At 45.6% G+C, this 22,070-nt stretch overlaps 1 protein-coding gene across 3 annotated transcripts in view; it reads right to left on the reverse strand.

The window, feature by feature from the left end:
- The window catches only part of DGKQ (diacylglycerol kinase theta), a 1,656,676-nt gene that overhangs the window by 496,114 nt on the left and 1,138,492 nt on the right, over positions 1–22,070 (reverse strand). The gene's annotated exons all lie outside the window — the stretch shown is intronic.

Raw genomic sequence — 22,070 nt, forward strand, 5'->3', positions numbered from 1 at the left:
CCACAAAGCTAAGCAGGATCACGCTTCACATAGACACGAGAAGTGAACGTAAATGGATATTTAGTGACGGACATATAATACAGCCCCTTTCCTGATCCCCAGGGCTTTCCTTCTGCAACCAATAGGAATACTCAATGAGGTGAGGTTGCTTTGGGTCTTAGCCAGTTCTTGGAATCTCTAATTCAGGGTGACTTCCCTTGGCTTATGCATCAAGGTTTTGTTTTTTCTTCCAGTATGCATCTTTGCTTCCACTAGCGAAAATATTATTGCCTTCTCTTTTTACCAGTTAAGTCTGTAGGCTTGCAATGTGAACTCACAAAGCCCCCGAGGTTAACACAAAAGTAACAACAACCAAAGTCTCTTGTCCCAACAAAAAAGGTCTACGGGTCCAAAAGAAAGTCTTTCAGTCCGGGGTCCATCACAAGACGTTATTGTCAATTCTCAGTCACACACAGTCTGCAAGTGTGAGTTACCAGGCTTCTTTCTTTGCTCCTGGTACAATCGGTTTGGCTGTTCTGCTTTTCGTCCTAGACTTTTTGACTCCTGGAAGACCCAAAATCTATAATAAAGAGCACCTGGCTATGTCCTGATATGCCCAGGAGGATATACGCCTCAGAGCTCCCAGTGTGCTTGCATGGTAGGCTGTAAGGGAGGTTAGGGCTAGATGCTGCCAAGTCAAACCCCTGAAGAAGGAAAGCCTTCCCCCATCCCTCACCGGTGATCAATGGCGAATCCCATCGCTGAGCCCTGGGGCGCAGCAAAGACAGCATCCACTGCAATGCTCTGTCGCTGGGCACCCCTTCCTCTGCTTCTTGGGAAGTGCCTGCCTTGCCCTATTCTCGGGACAGGCTGACCACGATCCTCGGGGCAAAGGAAGAAAGAGGGACCAAAAATCCCTGCCCTGGGACGCTGGCTGTGCGGATGGATATTGTACTATTTGCTCCAATGACGTAGCAGTCTCCTTGGATGACTGGACTTGCTGGAGGGCGTTTTCACTCTTGGGTCCAAAAAGGTTATGGCTATCGAATGACATATCTAATAGCCTGGTCTAGACATCGGCAATAAACCCAGACATCCTCAGGCACGCATGGCGCCTGACCACAGTGCTCCAGTCAGTTGTGTCCAGTCTGACTGCAGGATCTCTTCTTGTGGGATGTAGTCAGCCACATTGGCCACTGCAATCCAAAGGCCAAAATTGAACTTTGCCATGGCGCAAGAGGCATTCACAGCCCTTAGTGCAAGACTGCTCGATGCAAACACCTTCTTGCCCCATGCGTTAAGCCTCTTACTTCTCTTGTCAGTTAGAAGTGATGGGAAGGTAGAAGCCTTTAGGCTAACCATCGTGGCCTGAGCTACCAAGCTCTCAGGCGAGGCATATGAGGAAAGAAAGGCAAATTCAACAGAGCGGGATGGTGCTTCCTCACCATATCCCTTACCACTGCCGGAACTCAGGCAAGTCCCTCCCACACCTCCAATATGGGGGCTTCCACTGCCACATTGAAGGGCAGGAGCGTCTCTTTTTTAGGGACATCGCCCAGAATATCGCAAAGTTCAAACTGAACCTTGGACGTGGATGGAACAGATAGCCGCAAAGTACTTTCCACCTTATCCATCAAGCACTGGAAAGTGGCATGATGCTTTCCTGGGGTGGGAGCTGGCAAAAATTCTATCTCAGGGAAGGTGTTAAGGTCCTCTGCCAGGCCCAGCACATCCTCAACTTCCCTGGAGAATTTTTCTGGGAAATCCCTCATCTCCTTAGCAAGCATAGATTCAAGGCCAAAAGGGACCTGGTCGCCCTTCTCATCATAGATGTCCTACAACCTTGACATGAAGGCCTCCGTAGGGAGTGGAACATACTCCTGATGGCGGGGCCTGTCAGTGCCGATAGGCCTCATCTCCATCTGGTCCAGGCCCAAGCCCTTAGGCATGCAGGAGTGGTCCTCAGATGGTACCCTGCCGGTAGTAGAAGACCTGTTGGGACCCCGAGCACCATAATCAGAGCTGATGATGCCTTTGTGAAGCTGTCCAACATCTTCAGGTGGAAGTTCTCTCATTACTTCCGGCGTGGAGGAATAGGTAGGAAAGGGTACCTGTGCCGAACGATTCCCAGGAGCAGTGATTCTTCTTCCTTCTTTTACTAATGTCAGTGTGAGGAGTGGAACCTCTTCCGATGCTGCTGCTTGTAATTTTCCTTGCGCGGAGCTGCTTGTTCCTCAGGCAACGTTCTGTGCCATGCAACTGAGACCAAAGAACCTCACCCTTAACCTTGTTGACGAAAGTGAAGATCTTCATTGTCCTCTCCCAGAGGGCCTTCAGGTGCATGGAGTGGCATGGGCCACAATCCTGGGTGTCTTGCTCCTCGCCCAAGTAATATAAACAAATCCAGTGTGAATCAGAGATTTGCTAGGCGCAGACCGCACATGGCTTAAAGCCTTAGACCTTGGAGAGAGTAGGCATGGCGTATTTTGAAAAAGTGGGTATGCTTGATGAGCCTATTCCAATCAGTTTACAAAATACGTGGAAAAAAGGAACTGAGATCATGTCGTGTGCCACCGGTATACATACTGACCCAGATGTCATGTGCAGCATGTATGGTGTATAGGCGTCGGACAGAGCCGATGCAGAGCTGTGCTGCGGCCACTGGTGGCAGGGCTGTTTCCATTAGAATAAGATGTTCCATGTCCATGGGCGTAATTTTAGGGGGGACAGGGGTGTTTGTCCCCCTCCCCCCAACTTTCATGGCACACCATTTTGTCCCCATTCATTTGGATGTGGCCCCTTTTCTTCAGATGTCCTGTCTCCCCCAACATTTTCAGCAAAGTTACTCCACTGTCCATGCCTCATTTTATTGTGCATCACATGTAGGATTGATGTATTGGCATTCTTGATCGAAAATTATTTGACCTTTTCAATTTTTTTAGGGGAAATTTGGGTCAATTAAATAAAATATATATATATGGGGTGGGGTAAGGGAAAAGTTAAAAGTGGGGGTAAAACGACCAAAATGATTTCAGTCAAAAAGAAAAAGGTGAAATATTTTCGATCAAGTAGATCTAAACCGGATTGATGACATCATCAAGCTGGCCACCATCAAAGTAAATGAAATATGTAATATCTCTGTATTTATGGACAGATAGATATTAATCTCTACAGTCTCATTGCGTCCATATTCACTTCTACTTTTAATTGGATGTTCTACAGGAAATAAAACATGTCAAAATTAAATTTGGCAATGAATATGATGACGGATAAAATAATAATACTTTGGAATCGATTCCAGGAAGCTTCTGGAATTCACAATTACATTATTTGGGTTTGCTTCAAGAAACTCCTTCTGCCTACTCCCTAAGGCTGCTTGCTACTCACACCTTGACTATCAAATTCTAATGGAGCCACTAGATGGCAGACTAATGCAAAGCATGTGAACCTTTTACACTCCATGATGCAAAACATCCCCTCAGCACATCCATCTCACTCAAGGAATGGGAACTAGCGTGGTTTCAGATTTCTGAATTGGTCAACTCGAAAATGTTTTGACTGTTAATATTAGATGGATAAACTTGGCATATGTTATTTAACCATGAGTGTCGTCTGAAGGACATCCTTCTTTCTGGTACACGATAACCGGGGTCTTAGTTTGCTTTCCACAGTGCATTCTTGGTAGCAACACAACACAATGTCTTGCAAGGCGGCTTGGCACTACACCAATGCCTTGCAGTTCTCATTCAGTTTTCACTCTTTTATAGAGGCACCGATGGTGCCCAATGAGGCAGAAGCGTGTGTCTGCGGCTGTGGTTGGTAATTTTGAAGTTACATTTTCTGCAAGTTCAGCGTGCACTGCCTTTTGGGACGGAATCAGACCGCCACGCAAATTGATATTCGCCCCCGCTGGGGCAGAGAGCTGAGACACGATTGAGACCTTCTCCCCCAGTGGGCCAGAGAGCTGAGACCTTCCTGGGTGGGTTGCAGCTCACAGAAAAGGCTATTTTAGCCATTGTGCATTCTCAGTAGGGGACATATCACGTTGTTGGCTAATTCTAAATCACTTTGCAGTTCACCCTAAGTGTGCAGCTGAAGCCAGAAGTTGGCCCTATTCTCTCTGTGTCTAGGGGAGCTGCACCTCACTGATGACACCAAAAGGAGACACACTGACTGACTGGGTGGGTACTCTTGCTTAGAGGAGATTTGCCCGGCTTTTTGAGGCCAGACTGCCCTTTTAGGAGAGATCAGATGGATATGCAAATGTATTGTATCCACTTGCACTACACGGAGGGCCGAGACACAATACAATGAATGGGTTGTAGTCCTTACAGCAAGCTATTGCACTTTTGATCATTTTCTGTAGAACGTGTCTATGAGGTTGGCTGAGTCACCTTCCACCCAGCAAATATACATTTGATCAGATACGTTTTGGGATTCATCAATCTCCAAGCCAAAGTATTCATCAATAGCCCAGACTTCTCATGAGAACTCAGTTGCCTGCAACACAATGTGGCCCTTTAAATGCCAGTCATTCATGGTCCTGTTAGGTGTTTTCATTGGCAGCAGCTGGAACACATGGGTGGGTTTGCTCCAGTTAGAGAAACACCTATTGTTTTATGTATTACAGATAGCTGCACTCACCACGCGCAATGGGGTACTACCAAACATGTGTCATCCGGCAGCAAAGTTCCTATTGAACACGGAGTCGGATGGTGAAACGTAGCACTGGAATTCTATGAGCATGTATGTATGTATGTATGAGCTAGGACTCAAGCTGGATCCATTTGTTCTTTTATCAAAGTGCAGAACGTCCCCAACATGTTGAGGAGTCTTGCTCTATGAGCGAAACTTAGATTCACCCAGAGAAGACTAATATTTCTAGCATCAACAACATATGTAAAAAGGCTCTGAAGAATGTGTTCTTCAAGACGGCGCAAGGATCCATGCTTTCTGGTCTTTGGAGGGGTAGCTAGCCTTGGACATATCTAATGGAGCGATATATTACTATAAGGTCAGTCAGACACAACTGAGGTCAAAACCCAGGTCAGCTGGGCAAGGAGTATGGACTAGAAAAGCGCTCCTCTGGGCTGTGTTGCCCAAGACATGTACATATTTAGAGTCAGTATAATCTCTGGCTAACTACCTCTCCACCCCTCAAAGATGTCCTCAATCTTCTCGATGTTCATGTACGTCACTTTCTCTAAATACACGGGGAGTATAGTACAAACTGAAGTGGTAAAGTACATTATTAGTAGTTTGGTATTTGAGCAGGTCTTTCACACTCCCCTTATCCCATTACGTAAGGATCAGCTAGATATCAGGGCATTACTTACCCAGAGTTATGAATAATTAACCAATCAAAAGTCGTCTGGCATGAAAATTGAAATGGCGATCTCTTTTTATCACCATTAATAACAAAGGAAGGCTATTTCCTTGTCGTACACTTAGGTAATAAAGGACATTATCTAACACAGCCTGGGAACATTGTCAAACATACTCCATCAGTCACAGAAAGCCTGGTAGTGTGACTAAGATACTTCAAGCAATCAATATAGAAATAGCAGAGCACGTTGCACGCATACAACATTTGCTAGACTTGAAAATATTGTGCAGCAAGGAAGAGAATATGTACTGAAATCTCACGATTGACCCGAAGAAATCTCCATAGGAACAAAGGATGCAGGGGGTTTGTAATATCACATGTCTTGAGAAACGTCAAATGAGCTAAGCTCATACATGACCTGCCCCTTTACTTTTTGCACTTTTCACTTGCCTTCATTGTGTGGTAGTGTTGTCAGAGTTTTTGCACTCGAAGGCATTCATGACATCACACCAAATTGACAAGAGGAAAACCGAGGTCAATGGAGAGCATTGCTATGAAAATACAGGGAATCGAGAAATTGTATCACTTGTCAAAAGTGTGGATTTAATTGCATCAGTTAGAATGGTATGACAACCACACAACAATTATTTGTGAAAATATGCTTATTTAGATGGACAATCACAATGGCATTCAAGGGCTTACTTTCAGCCTTTTGTTTGGGCATGACCTCACTTGCTAGCAGATGTTTAAAAGTGCTATTTATACAACACAAGGCTGGTCTACAAAAGCAAGGGCACAACACAGAATATCAAGTCATGGCATGCTCTAATGGGCATTCCAAACAGTGCAACTTTCACAATTTTGCTCATCCTACTTATTATATAGATGGAAGAATACGTTAAAAATGTATGCTTAAGAAACAATTTCATATTCAGGAGTTACAATCCATGCAAATATCGTTTGCCAATGTTAGAGTAAGAATGTATTTAATTATTTGACATTTGTGGAGTGCTCCAAACCTGTAGGCATCTGGGCGCTGATTAAATAGAAGACAAAGAAAAAAACAGTGATGTTGATAACCCCAGAGTTGGCTTGCTAGGTGGATGGGAGCAAGACCCAGACCGGAGAGCTATTGTTTACAAAACACAGATGATTATTACGTGCACAGCCGTGCCTGGTGGTGGCCCGTGATTCAAGGATCATGCATGAACAGCCATGTTTTGAGACTTTTGCGGAAGGACCAGAAGGATGGATCAGATCTTATGGAGAGCAGGAATGTGTTCCAGTGTTTAGCTGACACCACTGGGAAGCTACTGCCCCCTGCTTTTTTTTTTTGCTTAAAATCTGGTGATGGAGAGGAGGTGTGAATGGGCAGCTCGGGTAGGTCTTGTTAAGGAACTGTTCAAGATAGTAGGTGAGCATTGGTAATTTTATGGCAGTTGTGTTGAGGTGGGACTGGTCTTGTGTATTACCAATAGATTCATATTTTCCATGTGTCACTCTCTGGTGTATGTGGGTTTTATGATATCATCAAGCTGGTCACCAACAAAGTAAATAAAGTATGTAATATCACTGTATTTATGGATGGATTTTAATCTCCAAGGTTGCATTAGGTCCATATTCATTTTTACTTGTAATTGGATGTTCCACAGGAAATACAACCTATCAAAATGGCATTTAAGCAACTGCTACTTTATTTTAACTTATGAAAAAAGATTATATAACATATGGTTATATGAACTGTTGACACTACAAACCTTGAGATAACAATGATCTAGCATTCTTCAGTAGGTCACTAATCGTGATCAGTATTATCTTTGCTGAAATGATACTGTGAGAGCCTACCGAGTTTGGTCCAGTACGAGAATCATTATGACACCAATAATTGTTTCCTCCGTGCTTGCACATGTCGGAGCAAGGTAGGTTTTTTGGCAAACATTTACACTGTGAACTGCCTTTGTTCTTCACACATGAACTTCTTATTAAATGCAGAATAGAGCCTGGAGCACCTAGCATTTCAGAGAGAACAGGTGCCATTTCTCCATCCTACATGCATGGCCAATGGGATATGAAATTGTTGGCTGTAATTGGTCATTGTGGTTCCATATCATGATCTGGTAATCTTCATTGCAGGTTCATAGCCACTTCTTGTACGTAGGCTGCAGCATTCCCAGTTTGTGTCACTGATTGCACAAAAATCACTCCAATCTCTGAAGCAGTTCAAGGGTTTATATGGAACAATTAATAGGCCCTACGGCTATCCCGCTCTCTCTCATCTCCAAGAACCTCCTCCTTTGCCACAACATCCTCAGCCCCTAGCTATAAGCTGCTTGTTTCACCACCAGTATGCTAAATACTAAATAAGGTACAGTGTTTAGCCTAATAGGCCCATGGCCATATCTCTATATTCTCTCTGTGGGGCCTCCTAACTTTCCCTACTCTAACCAGTGGTTAGTTCTCTTTAGGGATAAGGAATAGTGCCTTGCAAATAACCTGCTCACTCTCTCCTCCCAGTTGTGTCTTTCTGTTCTCCTTTATTCTCTTTCAACTCCACCTACCTCTATTCACTTCTCCCACTAGTCTCCTGTCCCTTGGACCTTGCTCACTCCTTCTGGTTCCCGTCTCCACTCTTAGTTATTACTTACTCTTCAGTACCATTACACCCTCCTCCACTTCACTACTACCTCCTCCATCCAACAACTCCTCCTCCTCCTCCTCCCACCAAATGCTACTCCATCTCACTTAAACTTCACCCTTCAAATACCACTCCTCCCTCCAACTACTACTACTCCATAGGCTGCAGAAAAACACTTTGTACATGCACTCAAAAGAAGGGCAAAGGCAGATGCTTAAATTATTGAATAGGTTTCCGCGATGTAAAATTGCTGCTCTTTTTCCCACTTTAATTCTGCTGGAAGTACGTGTTTCAATTGTATCTGTTATGCTTTGCTTTCATGGAAAACTTTTTGACCAGATTACTACTCCTCCCTTTACCTACTACTCTTCCCTTCAACTACCAATACTCAAACAATTTTCGTTCACCCTGTACAATCCACCCCAGTCACTACTTACACTATCTACTCTAACAACACTTTGCACGCTTATAAGCACACTCACACTGCAGTACAACTAGTACTCACTACCCAATACCTCACCTTCTCTATAAAATGCCTCCACCATCTGCCACTCCTTCAATCCTCCTGCTGATCTCTTGGTCCAACACCTCCACCTCGCCTGACCTCACCCAAACAGCCCACACTTCCCACTTCCTGTACTGTAATTTTATGCTCCTACAGATAAAGATGACCTTTTTTAAATAACAATGCAAATGTGTTGTAAGAACAGTACATATACATTTTTACAAAAGTAAAAGACAGCTGTTTAAATTCAGGAAAACAAACTATGAAGGAACAGAAGGTGTCAAACTAAATCATTCAAAGTGATACATACAACAAAACAGAGCAGGTGAATCTAAATGGGTAATAGAGAAAAATGAATAAAAACGCTTTACATAAACACTTAAAAGTCTCATTCGATTGAAAACCTTATAGAAAAGCCCAAGGAAGAAATACATTTCTCTATATAAAAGGAAGTTGGACAGTTAACTTTGTCCAAAAGGGCGTGAAAACGTCTACTTGTGTGCTTGAGTTCTGGCTAATGGGGTGATCATTAGTTTGTGCACCTCAGCCTTCATCAGGACGAATGAAATATGCACGCTGGCACAGTTCAGGCTTGTGTTAAAAAATGGCAAATAAGGTGGTGCTGGAAGAGACCAAAGGACATAATGAGGTGTCAGGTCCCATGTCCCCGCTCGCTCTAGCTACTGGGTGCACAGGCCCTTCCCTGATTGGTGGGTACAGTGGTGCCTTATGCAACGGCCTTCTTGCAGGAACACTACACTTCGCAGACTGCCATGCATGCACGCACGCTGGGTGCCGTGATCTTATCATGCGCCAATGTCAGCGCCATTGGGAAGCACTTTGGAGCAGGCGATTCTCACAGATGCACCAGTGTTGCAATGTCCGCTTATTATAAGTGATTGTGGTCTTCTTTTTTCCCCAAAGTCCCTTATAATTTTATCAGGTCGCTTGTTGTGGTTTTGTCCGCTTCTTGCCCTGATTGTGTGCTTGCCTGTAAAAACATGCATGAAAGCAGAACTAACGTCTGTCCTTTCACATATTTTTCACACACATTGAATCGGGGGCTGATTGCTACTGTCATGCAATGACACACGCTGGCAAGGACACGGCTGCCTGCAGCCTTTTGAGGACTTGCTGCAATTGCTTTCTCCTATCCACAGTGCGCCCTTCTTAACCATATGTTTTGTCACTGATGTCTGAAAGTCCCCACCCCAGGGTTCATTACCATAGCAAAAAGGTCTCGACCTTCATTTAATATAGTTGGAAACCCTTTTGGGGGCTGGCTCATCTGGGGGGGCTTTTCAGTTTGCTGTGTGGCATGATCGTTGTTATGCGAGGGAGGGGATAAGTTGAAAGATTTACAAAATAAACCACCTGGAAGTGCATCCACGGTGTATTTCTTTTTTTTTCTTTGTGTTTTTGTCAGCAATCATCTTGTTAGAAACAGGATCTCAGGACTGGGATAGTCGTGGCTGCCAGCCAATAAACGGAAGCATGCTCAAAGGGATACAGATTTTCACATTTTTTTTAAGCACCCATTTCAGTAAAGGTCCACATTTATGTCAAATAATGCAATCTAAATCTACTCCTTCCTGCACATTAATTCCACCCATAGAATTTCAAAACCTCCTTACCATGCTATAGGTCCCTTATGAAAGACACAGGGATGCAGAGAAAAAGGGTGGTCAACGAAAAGGGCAGCGAGTGAGACATACACGCAAGAAAGTGTGACAGAACTGGATAAAAGATCAGATATACCGCAGACGGGGTGTGAGAGCAGGGGAAGAGGCACAGAAGAATCGGGAAAAAGGAGAAGAGAAAGCAAGAGTAAGAACAAAGGGTGAAAGAAAAGTAATAGGAAGAAAGCTGAGAGACACTAAAGGAGGAAGAGAGAATGAGAGGGAGAAAACATGAGAGATGAGGGAAGGGGGACAGCATGGGGAAAAGTGTGTGAGACTGAACGGGATCTCACCAGGAAGTGAGAAGAGTTAGAGACAAGTGCAAAGGAAAGAAGGATAGAAACACAGAGAGAAACACAGCATAAGAGGAGAGAATTACAATCCAAATGAGAGGGACAGAGAAATAGGGCGGGGTGGGGGGGGGTGGAGAGAAAGGCAGTGTGAGAGATGCATGAGAAAGGAGGGGTGAAAGAGGAAAGAAAGTTCAGAGTGTATATGACAAGAGGCAGAAAATGGGGTGAAGAGCAATAGAAGGTGAAACAGGAAGAGATTACAGGCAGAATGGAAGTATAACTAAGATAGAACAGCATAGCAAAAGCTAAACAATGAGGGCTAGAAGTGAAAGGAAGAGCACAAACAGATCAAGCCTGGTCGACAGCCAAGAGACTGAATGAGAGGGCGTGGGGAAGGAGAAATTAGGGGCAGAATAGGATGAGTGAGTTATGCAGAGGAGACAGCAGAGCAGACATAGCGAGAAAGAAAGTACGGAAAACTGTAGCAAGAAGGAAGGAGAACAGACAGAATTATAAGGATGAGTCGGGGGAGAGGTGAGAGAGAAGAATGGAGCTAGGACAGATGGGGAAGAAGGGTGATGGCACAGGCGCAAGAGAGGAAACAAGAGAAAGAAAGGACAAGCAGATAGTGTCATGAAAAGGAGATCTTGGAAGGAAGTAGGGTGACCCAGAATAATAGAAAACAAGCCAGTAGCAATGACAAGTGAAAACAAAAAGGACAATGATGATGATGTTGGGGAGTAAGATGGTGAGCAACATAGTGTAAATTCATCAATAATGTCCAAAATGTTGATCATGACAGCTTAGGACCTATGCAGATACTCAATTCCCCATCCTTCTGTGATACAACTCGGGACGTGAAGCTTTTGCCCCAACCCTTATACCAAATAAAGAAATCCCTCTACTCATCTTCATTTGAATCGGACATAGAGGCTATTCGTCCTGACCTATTTTACGTTACCAGAATCACATTACAAATGAGCTGCTTTCCCTTTCTTGAAGACTCAATATTTTGAAAGGCATGTATTAGAGATTGTGGCCAATTCGGCTTTTGGCAGGTTACCTACTCCGAGCCACCGCCTCTGACCATGGGTAGGTGGTCTCTGTAAAGTTGTGTTTCCTCCATCCCTTCCAGTGACCTCGATGATAAGGGCAGTGGGCACGACTTTAGATTTCCTTTTCTCGAGGTTTGTGATCCTGGGCAAGTATAGAGGACTCACCTTAGCAAGGCCAACATTACTTCCCACATTGCTCCCATTCACGAGTTGCATGGGCCATCCGGGATACTGCCCCACAGAAGAATGTGTGAAATTCTTTGCTATTCCCTGGTGATGTGCACTCCAGTTTACTAACGTAAATTGTTTGCATGATTGCCAAATATGTGCTTTTAGAAGTCCCATTCAGATGAGAAATTGAAGTACACACATTTTCCTGGAATTAAAATGGAATTTTAATAAATGCATTTTGTTCTAGCATACCATGTCTGTTATCTTTATGTATGTTTGCGTTACTGTTTTTTTTTCTTCGATACCTATCCACACTGTTTTAGAAGTGTGCTGGTTTTTTCAGCTCATTTGGTTGGAAGTCAGCTTGTTTTAGAGGGACAATCAGCTTATTTTTTCCTTCTGACCTGGCAACACTGAGCTGCACTTATGAAAACGGTGGAAGAAGCAGGCTGGACCTTTCTCAACGATTTGCCGGCTCACGTGCACTTCTGCGAGTAGCATTTTCATCTTTTGGATTGCTCGTGGAAGGACATTGCCATTTGGATTACTGGCGGAGTGTGGCTGCGAGTGTGCAGTCTCTGGCAGTCATTCTACTGTTTCCATTGATCCTGTGGGAGGTGCTACTACCTGCTTGCACCTACAAGAACCCTTCATTCCGCGGAGCGGACCGCGGAGTGTGGCTGCGAGTGGCAGTCTCTGGCAGTCATTCTACTGTTTCCATTGATCCTGTGGGAGGTGCTACTACCTGCTTGCACCTACAAGAACCCTTCATTCCGCGGAGCGGACCGCGGAGTGTGGCTGCGAGTGTGCAGTCTCTGGCAGTCATTCTACTGTTTCCATTGATCCTGTGGGAGGTGCTACTACCTGCTTGCACCTACAAGAACCCTTCATTCTGCGGAGCGGACCGCGGAGTGTGGCTGCGAGTGTGCAGTCTCTGGCAGTCTGTGCATGGCTGTCATGGCGACCGCCTCCGAAACTCCACTTCTTTTGGACCTTGTCTCTGTACCTGTGCCAGATTCTACAGATTTTGAGGAGGGCCGCTTACTTAGAAGTGCACGTCCCCGACTCGCACAAAAACAACCCCTCCTTCCCCATGGTGCTTCGAGTCTTTCAAACCCGGATGCAACTTATTGTCAAACACAATTACAACCTCAAGCCTTTCGGCGGCGGGCCGAGAACAAAGAAAACAAAGACCCAGCCGCAAGAAAACCCCCCGCCATAATGGTGCGAGGAAGTCAGGCGGACCTAGAAATCCACCGTGATGATTCACAGTGCGCCGAAGTTACTCACTCACCCCTGGGTCCTGTAGCTCAGCGACTCCCGTTGTCACTTCAGCAATCGCGGTTTCCCCCTTCACAGCTCCGAGCCTGGGACGCCTCCGGAGGGAGGACCGAGGCCCGTGAGCGGGGGGGCGGAGTCTGCAAAGTGCCCCAAATTCGACCGCAAATCGGGACCCACTCAGGGGGCGGAGCTTGAAGCCGCTAGGGAGGCGGCTTCTGTAGAAGCTCCGAGCAGTGAGAACAGTGGGGAGAGGGTTTCCCCTCCCCCTCCCACGGCAAAGCAACCGCCGCCTGTGCACTTCCCCGCCCATTTGGTAACATCTCCTTCGGGGCAGCGGAAAAACAACGACTTGACAGCTGACTCATGTCCTCACATCTTCACCGCAAACGCCCCGATACAAATCGAGGCGCAAGTTCACTTGGGCTCTGATACATCTGCCCCTGACTTCCGGGAGGAATCTTGTCTGCGCTCTCCGGTGGACCGGAGGGGCGCGGACCCTGAAATTGAGAAACCACTTAAAGAGAACCCTAGTCTGCTCATGGAGACGTACCCCTCTTCATGTGCAGAAACCTCAAATCCCAAAAAACGTCGTTGGAAGGAGGTGGAGGCATCTGAGTCCAGAAAACCTTGCACTCTCACAAGAAAAGCCCCACAGAAGCAAAAAATGCAAAAAAAAATCTTCATAAGTATAGCGTCGGGTAAAACTAAACTAACTGGCCAACCCGCAAAAAAACCATGGAATCCTGAGTCCATAAAGCCCTCAGTGGCAAGTCTAGTAACAGACTTTTTTCATGCTTTTGCCCCGGACACACAGAACAGTCAAGAGGACCTTACCGACGAGGAAATTCTAGAATCAGTCAAATTGTGCCATCCTCCAGAAAAAACTAGAAAAAGGTCTCCGGCGGTAGAACAACAACTAAAGGCGCAAGAGGCCTCTGAGCCACAAATGGCACTAAATTCTCCAATTCAGATGCCGCAGGCGCAACTTCTGAAGGACCCCTCTCTCGCCCTGCCCTGCCGAGCCTTAACCCCAGAACAAAGCGAAAAGGGTTTGGCCGCCCAAACTTCTTTGACTAAGCATAATAATAAGTCTCCTTCGATTCCTATGGGGAGACCAGTCCAGGACAACCAAATAAACTTACTTGGCCAGATTCACAGTCCTCCTCATCCAACAAAGCAGACAATCAAGGATCTGCCGGGCTGCCCAACCCCAGCTCTGCCACAACCTATACATCTTACCACTTCCTCTGTCCAAAAGGTTGTGGCACCAACAAAGGCTCGGTTGCTCGAAACTACACCTCAAGCCCTATGCAAAGCCTCAGCTGACATAAGGCAGCAATTCCCGTCTGGCCCAGGTCGGCCTACCATCCGTTCCTCAAAACAAACTGACTCATCCGGATCGGACCAGACGTGAATCCTTAGAGATAACATCCTCTTCTGTAGTAAGAAGACTATTAAACGAGGGTCAAATACCAACCCTAATCCGAAAAATCATATGCAGCAAGTAGCGCATCAAACTGATTCTCCTTCGCAAAACAAGAGGGATTTCCTTTCAATTATGTCAGCGGTCACCATAGCTTTAAATCCGTTCACCAAACTGTACGAGGGGATAAATGAGTCACTAAAAGATCACACCTCGATTCAAGCGAGGATGCTCACAAAACTGACTTTCCTAGAAGGCTATATTACCGTCCTCGATGGCAAACTGGCAAACCTACAACTGGATGCAGCCAAAAGAACTAAAATCTTTGTGGAAGCCCCCACAGAAAACCAGATGGAAGTCGGGGCGGGCGTACAAAAAAGGTGGGCTCCCCCTTTTTCTACACCCACCACCGCTGCTACCCAAAGGTCCTTCTCTGCGGCTGAAAATAGACTAACATCCCAGGATGTTATTGACATCACCAATGAACCGCCGTCACTGCCCACACTTCAAACTTCTGTGAGGGGAGCAGAGGAACGTGCATTTTCGATATTCTCTCCAATAATACCAGTACCTCATCCACAAAGTGGCGTGGCCCAAAAACAAAACCAAAAAGAAAAACAAGTTCCCTCGGGGATCGCAGGTCCAACTATACAAACCAAGACTGCGGAAAACAAGGTTCAAATTCTGGTGCTTCCGCCTGCCTCACAAAACCAGAACAAAGCCTCACCCCGCTCGACGGAGGAATTTCTGGCAGATGCGGACATGATGAACATCTCCCAGCATTTTGATGACCCCCAAGTTCACCAATTCGTGAAGGAAGGAAAGCAAGCTCGGGTGCACCGTGCCGCTGCTTCGCCCCCTGCCCCCGGCGCCTTGGCCGCCCTGAAATTAACTGAAGAGCTACCCGAAGTTGAACTATCGCCAAAGTTCAGTACCCTGGAAGATCGCAGGAGGAAATTACACCAGGGACCAAACCAAAAGCCATCTAGTCCCTCAAGCTCTCGAGTCGTGTCGTTCGCGACCCCTGGGGCCAAAGAGCGCTCAAAGCGAAACCCCGGGATACATCAAGCGCGAGAGAAGCCTGGTGCCTCGGCATCCGACAGATATCCCAGGTCCCAAAGTAGCCTACACTCAGGTGAAAAAACTAAGGACAGAGGGAAACACCCAAAACCTCATTTTTCTTCACAAACCGAAAAATACCGAAAAGTCAATGCACACGTAAGAGTGTCTCCTATAAAGCTAGAACAGCATGCCAAAAACAAAGACGATATAATCCTAAAAAGAAGAGGACTACTTTCACTGTTCAGCCTCATTCCAGCTCTTCGGGGAATAAAATCGTCTGACCTACAGCTAGTGGACCCTTATCACTCAAACCACAGAGCAAAAGCTTTCATTCACTTGGCCTCCGCGAGCGTAAAAAAGGAAATTGTTCGTGCTGAAGAGGATTTGGCATTTCTTGGGTTCACCTTGAATAACCAAATTCAGAAATCCCACCTCTCTCCAGCCAGGAACCCCAGGGAGCAACATGGGTGGCCATGCAAAAGGCAGAGAAAACGAAAATAGGAGCGAAAGGAAAAGACATTCTGATCCAAAGCAAGTTTCTGAAAACCACAACTCGAAGTCCTTAGTCCCTGCCATAGCGTCTACAAACCGAAAACCAGCCTTGTCTGGCTTGAAAAAAACCTTCGATTGTCGGGGGTCTTGTTCGGCTTCAACGAATTTTGTAAAGGTGACAACTATACCCGATGCTCCCATCGTTCTTAGTAACGATGCCCATTGTTCAACAAACAGAATCTCCTCGGACAAAAACGAATACCAAAAAGACAAACTCCAGAGTCTGTGGGCCTGGCTCCCAAAGGCCCTTACACTCATGAAAAAATAGCAATGCGCAGGTCGGCCAAAAGGGCCTTCGGACTCTCCAACCGCCGACCCAACCTTTTCTACCCTTCGTCTCTGTTCGTGGAACACCCGTGGCCATTTGCATTTAACAATGCCGAGTGACGCCAATCTGGCTTTATTTGATTTCATCTGCTTGCAAGAGACATGGCTCTGGAAATCTCCTGCTATGGATGGCTATGACATCATATTGGCTCCAGCAAATAAAGGATTAGCGGGCCGTTCTTATTGCCTACCGACAGGGGATGGGCCTGAAGAGCAAGGCCATTCTCGTATCCAACCTTTCAATCTTGGCAGTATTATTTGACTGGGAAGAGCAACCAAACTGCAGGCCCTTTCAAACCGCAATTATCAACACCTACTGGAACCCAGCAGCCATAAACCAGCAGACATACCTAGCAATGATGGAAAATCTAGTAGATGAAATTCAAGCCTTCCATCAGGTTCCTTCTATTATTATCTGCGGCGATCTGAATGCCCACTGCTTTGACAACCATTCCAAGTTGGGCAAACCTTCTTCCTCGAATCCTGCCTCAAATAGAGGGAGCCTGTGGTCCACTCTGATGGCCTCAAGGAAAATGAAAAACCTGGACTCAGTTTTTCCCAACGCTGACCGCCCTCCTACCTGGGAGCAAGGTGCTCACCATGCCACCATTGATTACATTTTTGCCTCTCGTCACATTCTTCCTAAGGTAAAAGACTTCCAGGTTCGTAAGACAAAAGCGAGTGATCATAATCAGCTCACCATGTCTCTGCAATTCCACTTTAAACCTCCGGCCCCCTATGTTGCTGGAGTGGAACCAAACTCACGAGGAAATCGCCTGAATATGACAACGAAAGCTGTGCTAGACTTGTCTGCAAAATATGCGCTGGGGTTACACTCCAATGGACATGATTCCTTGGACTACGTCCCTCTTCTAATTCAATATAGGTCAAAACCAAAACTGTCGGCTCCATCCTTTACTGCTCCGAGACATTCTTTCGACGCAACATTGGTGGCAAAAAGACGCGAACTGCGCAGGTTGAAACGGACGCTTGGATCACTTCCTCAAAATCAGGCCCAACTGATATCAGCAATAAAGGCCTACAAAAACTGGGCAAAGAATCATCGCCACAATCTGTACCAGCAGGATGCAGAATGTATGCTAAAAGCAATTTGTGGAAATAAAGCGAAAGACTTCTGGTCCCTATTAAAAACATCAGCACCTTCTTTAAATAATACGACCATCAACGCCATGGCGGAAGCAAAATGGGTCAGTCACTTTTCGTCCCTTTTCCAAGCTCCACAAGCCACAGGCCTGCCTGAACTGAAAGTGAAAAAAGAAAACTGGCTGAAACTAGACGACGTGGCGGAAATTAGAGATCACATCAAAAAGCTGAAGTCCTCCAGAGCGACGGGCCCGGATGGAATCTCAAATATCGACTTGAAAAAAAACGCAGAGGAATGGGTACCTCTTATTCTGTCCATTTTTGCACAGTGTGCCGCCCAGAAATCACTCCCACCATCATGGATGAAGGCGGTCATCGTTCCAATCTATAAGAAAGGCGACATCACCGACCCACTAAACTACCGCCCTATAGCCCTTTTGGACTGCATTGGGAAGGTCTATGGGAGCCTGCTTTTGAAAAGATTTGACGCCTGGTCAAAGTCGGCTCCCTGCAATGATAGGTTCCAAACGGGCTTCAAAAGAAACATGGGAACATCGGCAAACATATTTACCCATCAGTACATTGAAAAGCAAGGTCTTGGAGGGCAAACCGAGGATTTTTGTGGCCTTTATCAATCTTTCCCAAGCTTTTGACATGGTCGACAGGCACCGCCTTTGGAATAAACTTGAAGCTTGGGGGTGCCCGCATGAGTTGCTACAGCCTATTAAGGCTCTCCACTCAGAAACCAGCCTAAGAGTCCGCCTGTCACAAATGGGAAACTTGTCATCTGAAATCCAGACGGGCCGAGGGGTGAAACAGGGCTGTCCTTTAGCTCTAGCACTTTTCCTAGCCTACATCGGCGATTATGGAAATTCAGTAGATCGCTCAAGGACTTTTCCACCATCCTTGGCCACAGCAAAAATAAGTCACCTATTGTATGCTGACGATCTCATATTACTCGATCAGACCCAGATCGGCCTGCAGAGACAATTATCAAATCTCCTGCGCTACACGTCTGAGAATAACCTTAAAATAAACAAAGAAAAAACAAAAATCATGATCCTGGAGTCCGGACTGAAAAAAAAAGTAGAAAACTTCACATGGCGGCTGGAAGATTATGTGATTGAGACAGTCCCAGAATACAAATATCTCGGAGTTTTGATGGACAATACCAAACACAAGAGTTCAATGCAGGCCAATCTCCAAACTAGAATAAAGAAGCTGACATCTCAAGGAAAGGCGATTGACATAAAATTCGGCAAATTTTCTTGCATCCCTGTGATCGAATTTTACAGAAAGAAAGTCATCCCTTCCATTACTTACGGAGCAGAAGCCATGCCTCTGATTCCCAGCAAAATCTGGCAAAAACTTGAAAGCGTGTTTTGGAAAGGGGTCCTGTCCCTTCCTAAATCAACATCCATAGCCGCAATCAGGAGAGAACTGAGCATAGTGTCTCTAAAGACAACAGTTGACATCAGCTCCCTGAGACTCTATCGGAAATGCATTATGGATGAGACCGAGGAAATCCATGGACTCCTAAACAATGAGTTAAATTCTGGCAAGGTGCAAATGCTGGCAGCATGGAAAGAAACAAACTTGACCTTACTCCATTCAGTCGCCTGCTCGGAAGTCGATCTCACTTCAAATCCAACCAGACTGTTCAAAAAATTGAAAGAGCTTGACTGGATCCAAACCCAGGAGTCTGCCTCAAATAACAAACTACTCGTGCACTTGCCTCCAACATTCCGCGAGCTCAATGAGCCAATGGGGTACCTGCAAAAATTCCCCAATAGGGGGGCACGGAATGCGCTTCTAAGAATAAGGCTGAACTTGGTGGCCACAAATGAAATTCGAAAGATCCGAGGTTTATCCGACACGAGCGCTTGTCGCTTATGCGAGAACAATACCGAATCCATCAGACACTTGCTTCTGTCATGCCCGAAAAATCAGATCCTCAGAGGGGCCTACTTGAATCATCTAATCGGGGACGATAGAGGGTGGGACGAGGTCACCTGGTGGAACAGACTGATCAGCGGAGACCAAATTACTTGGCTCTTGGCAACCGTAAAAATATTGGAGCATACGATGAAAATGATAACCGTTACTGGGTCCCTCCCTGGTTAGTTATCGCGAAACTCACTTCTACAGCTCTTCTTTTGTAAAATTCTTTTGAATATACACAAATAATAATTAAAAAAAAAAAAAAAAATTACTGGATTTGCTTCTTAGACTTTCCTTGCTGACTTTGGTTAATCGTTTGAACTCTGTTTTTTTCACTACCCTGCCCCTCTTACTGGATTGCTGCTGGTACTGTGATTTGGACAGTGTTTGGAAACCCTGTTTTTGTTTGTCAGTTACCTTTTGGTAATAAGTATGCCACTTTTTTGTTTTTTTTCAGTTAATTTACGGTGAACTTTTAGCTTCCGTCCTTGTTCCATTCGGGTCTAGGTCCCTGCAAACTGTGACTTTCTCTGCGTGTTTGGCAATGTAACGGAAACCCGTTTTCCAGGTTTATGGACTTCAATAGAACTTCGAGGAGGCACTTTCTAGGTGAGCTAGCTGGGCCCAGGGTGTACACAAACAGCAGGCCTTCCTTGGTTCCACACGCAATCACTCGACGAAAAACAGTGAAACAGTGAAAAATTCACTTCCAAAATGCAGGTACTGCTTCCTCTGGCTGTCTGCCACAAGATTGTCCAAAAATTGAGGCTGGATGGATCACCGACGCTTCGTGAGTAGCCGTGACCGCCCAGGGCCCTACTAAAAAAATGGCCACTGACCGTATGGATTAGTCCCTTCTCTTTGTCATGCTCCGTGAAATGCGCCTCATAATCGATCATTCGCACACTTCAGAAGGTTACCGCCTTTCCCGGGTGATAATCTGCAGCTCGTCGCCACTGTTAGCAGTCTCGGAGCAGCGCCGCCCCGTGAGCCCCACACTCCCCGAACACAGACGCACAGCATGCTGTGTTCGTAGTGCGGGCTCCCCGGTGGCTCTGAGGCCGCCGGGAACGCCCTGTTTATTTTATAGCTGCACATGACGGAGTGAAACGTCACTACGTCGCTTGCGCGCCCTTAAAGGGCCTGCGCCACACTGATCGTATCCCATCCTACATGTAGCAGTGGGGAACTGGGGGAAGGAAGTTGCGGTTGTTTCAGCCAGCCTACCTTCTTCCTTCCTTTTCCTCACCTGAGCCCCTAGCCACTGTGTCCATTTCCTCAAGATGGCTGCGCTCTCCTCTCGGGAGGAAAGACATCCATTAAAAAGGAGACCTATTGCTTTAGTTACAAACGTGTGTCAGTGGCAGCTGCTTTACGAGATAAGGCCAAAACAAATGAATTTATGTCTGAAGGAAATTTAAGGAAATATAAAAAAAGACCGTGTCAAATTTAAGAGGACTTTTTTATACCTGATTTTTGAGTTCAATTAACAGAGGAGACTAAAATCAATGACAAATAATTCCAAAACGGTGCCATCTCATTGGTTGGTCTGTGAAAGTCCAAAATGAAATAGTATACAGAATGACTGAAGCAATTGCACAGGGCAGTAAAAATGGAAAATGGCATGTGGTCACGGCATGACAGAGGTCACTGAAATCTTACCTAACCTTTAACAGTTGAGTTGGCAGTGTATGTTTCTGCCACCATGTGGTGGTTAAATTCCAATTGGTCAGTGTGCAATTTGCATTCCTGTGGGTAGGAAAATAAAATCAAAATCTGACATGTATGTTTTTGTGAAAATTGCTAAATAATGTCAAACTGAGTGGAAATGTAAGAAAGAGAAAAGTAAATGACCATGTGCGGCGCACCTCCCTCACAAAGGGTAGGTTTTCCCAAAATATGTTGGTTGAGTTTCAGTGTGGTGGTCCGTAGGCTGTAACTAAAGTATAGCATGGCTTCAGGCTAAATGAGCACCTGTGTGTATGTGCCGCTGCTTTAAATGTGTAACATTAAAGGGCACATCACATTGGCTGTGACCATATTGGATTTGTGAAAAGTGTTCAGCAACATCATCAACTAGACCGTAGAGGAAAGTTAATGTTTATGAAACAGGCTGCGGGTGCCATGTTGGAGGGGAAAAAAAGAGGTAAGATGCCTGAAGAGCAGGGCACCATGTGAAGCTAAAGTATAGTAGAAATGTAGATGTGTTAGATCTAAACAGTGATAGATGATGAATGAGAGGTGCATGCATACTAATGTATTATTGTACCGGAGTAAGTCAGAATATCAGCGTAGCCTAATGGCAAATTCAAATAGCCAGTGAAAAGGTGGTATGCTGAAAACGTTTGTGATTAAAGTAAGGAATTCCTTTGTATATTTTCATTAAAGCCATTTGTATGGGTACGCATCCTGTGAACCAAATGTTGCTCCAGTTTTGAAAGACGATTAGTGACCAAATTATCATTAAGGTCAGGATATGCTGCACTGCCCGTGTGTTCAGAGTCCGGATCCTTGATCTATGCCAAACAAAGCAAGAGGAAATAGTGCAAGTGTTCATGCCTACATAGCAGTCAGCAGGGGCAAAAGATGAAATAAATTCTACTTTTTGTATGCCATGCAGTGACATTTTTCAAGTGGCAGGTAAACTTGCCATACATAAATGTAGTCCTTTTGACTGCGAGTTTGCATGCTGCACAGTGGCCACATGGAAAATGACCTACTGGTGAAGCATGTGGCA

This window comes from Ambystoma mexicanum, chromosome 6p (genome assembly GCF_040938575.1).
Source record: "Ambystoma mexicanum isolate Mex_15411 chromosome 6p, UKY_AmexF1_1, whole genome shotgun sequence".
Lineage (NCBI taxonomy): Eukaryota > Metazoa > Chordata > Amphibia > Caudata > Ambystomatidae > Ambystoma > Ambystoma mexicanum.